This window comes from Physcomitrium patens, chromosome 6 (assembly GCF_059467195.1).
Source record: "Physcomitrium patens ecotype Gransden chromosome 6, ASM5946719v1, whole genome shotgun sequence".
In the NCBI taxonomy this organism is placed as follows: Eukaryota; Viridiplantae; Streptophyta; class Bryopsida; order Funariales; family Funariaceae; genus Physcomitrium; species Physcomitrium patens.
This window is the reverse complement of record NC_143415.1, coordinates 830,001-832,500: the sequence shown is the minus strand read 5'-3', so window position 1 is coordinate 832,500 and position 2,500 is coordinate 830,001.

Sequence of the window (2,500 nt, the reverse complement as noted above, 5' to 3'; positions counted from 1 at the left end):
TAATTAAATTACTTTAATATTTTTAATTCACCAATTTATTTTTATTTTTATTTATATTTCTGTCTAGGCGCAAGACTGGGCGGCCAGCAAGGAGTCGAGACAGGGAGTTAATTTTAAAATTGATTTTTAAAAAATGATTTATTTATTTATTTCCACCTATGCGGAAGACTGGGCGGCCAACGAGGAGTCGAGACAGCCAGGAGTCGGGACTTGGGCAAGGGAGCGGGACAAGAGGTCGGGACTCGCGGCGGGACAAGGAAGAGGAGGAGGAAGTCCGGGACTCGCGACGGGACTGGGACTCGCGCCGGGACTAGGGAGTCGCGGCGGGACAAGGAAGAGGAGGAGGAAGTCCGGGACTCGCGACGGGACTGGGACTCGCGCCGGGACTAGGGAGTCGCGGCGGGACAAGGAAGAGGAGGAGGAAGTCCGGGACTCGCGACGGGACTGGGACTCGCGCCGGGACTAGGGAGTCGCGGCGGGACAAGGAAGAGGAGGAGGAAGTCCGGGACTCGCGACGGGACTGGGACTCGCGCCGGGACTAGGGAGTCGCGGCGGGACAAGGAAGAGGAGGAGGAAGTCCGGGACTCGCGCGGGACGGGACTCGCGCCGGGACTAGGGAGTCGCGGCGGGACAAGGAAGAGGAGGAGGAAGTCCGGGACTCGCGCACGGGACTAGGGAGTCGCGGCGGGACAAGGAAGAGGAGGAGGAAGTCCGGGACTCGCCACGGGACTAGGGAGTCGCGGCGGGACAAGGAAGAGAAGGAGGAAGTCCGGGACTCGCGACGGGACTGGGACTCGCGGCAGGACAAGGAAGAGAAGGAGGAGGTCCGGGACTCGCGCCGGGACTAGGAAGAGGGGAGGAGGTCCGGGACTCGCGACGGGACTACTAGGAAGTGGGGGAGGAGGTCCGGGACTCGCGCCGGGACTAGGGAAGAGGAGGAGGAGGAGGAAGGCCGGGACTGGGACTCGCGGCGGGAGTAGGTAGTGGGGAGGAGGTCCGGGACTCGCAGCGGGACAAGGAGGAAGTCGGGGAGGAGGGCCGGGACCAGGAGTCGCGGCGGGGATAGCAGGCAGGACAGGGAGGGTGGGTGGTCTTCCACAAAAAAAAGTGTGTCTCGGAACTTCCTTAGTGCAGTAGGACGGGGGGGCCTGCCGAATCCCACAGAGAGTACTATGTGGGGAAGGGTTCCTCTGAAGCGTCTCGGGAAAAGTCGTGAGGGGGTGACGGTTGCTCGGTGCCTACGGGTCCCGACTGCTCGCTGCCTTCTTTGAGCCCAGTACCGACGTTCGCAGGGGGATACCTGGATACTACTGGGGTTACCTGGATACTTCTGGCGTGTTACCTTGGATCAGTGAGGAGTGGGGGTTAGTTTCCCGGCGACGCGACCCTCTGAGGAGGTCCCGCGGAGGGTCGCCGAGTATTATATGGTGAGCTGGCTGTCAAGGATTGTGAGTCCCGCTGCCAAAATTTTTTTTGGTGCGCGGGCGACTGGAAAAAGAGGGTTGGTCTTGTGCCGATACGCGTAACGTCGCAGCGAGTCCCAAGAGCTAGTAACCATTTTTGGCGGGGGGCGATGGCCTCGGTATTGTCAAGCCATTCTCTCATTCATTTGGGAGGGTGGGGAGAAGTGTTTGCCGAGGCCGTTCAAGCTCCGCCTGGTCGACCACCACTGTGACCGCCACCGCGCTCGATCTCTATTGCAAGCTCAGGTGAAATTCCTGATAAACTTGGAGGGGGTGTGGGACGCGTTCGCAGTGTGGGCCGAGGAGTCATAACATCCCAGGTCGGAATGTGAAAATGGAACTTCGAAACCGGTGAGAGTTCTCTCGTCGGCTAGGGGTTTCACAAAAGTAACATTTCTATAAATTTCTATCCGACCCCTCCATTAATTTGGAGGGGCGATGGGCCCCAGGATTGGACATACTTCTTGCTGATTTGTCTTTTGAGGAAAATCCTTCGCGGTGATGGTTACTTTTTCATTTTTTAATGTGTGTATCGGCCTCGTCGGTTTCTCTCTTTCCTGGTCACATTCCCGAAAAAGGCCGCAGCACCTATGATTCTCTTCCGGGGGTCTAACTCTCCCTCTCTCTCTATCCTTCTCTTTGTCTGGCTCTCTCTGGCTTCACTTTTTGTGGTGTGTGCCTCTGGGGGTCTGGTTGGAATTTGCCGTTGGCTTTTTGCCCTCTCTTTTTGCCTTTTATCCATCGCAAAGAAGGGTGTGTGTGTTCTCACCTGGGGTTGGAATGAAGGACGGGAACCTCCTCGTCTTGTGAAGTGGGACCATCTTTTAGGATGATGGCTTTTTGCTGCCTGGTGTGTGCTTGGGTGGGGTTTGGTGGTGGCAGTCTACCTCTCCCTTTCTCCGGTAAGACCAGATGACTGGTTCGTCCGCTACTCTTGTGTTGGCCCTACCTTGGCCAACGGGAGTCGGCGACGCTCCAGACTGGATGGCATGATGTGGTGGTGTACCGAAGGGGGACATCCGAAGGGGAAGAGGGGC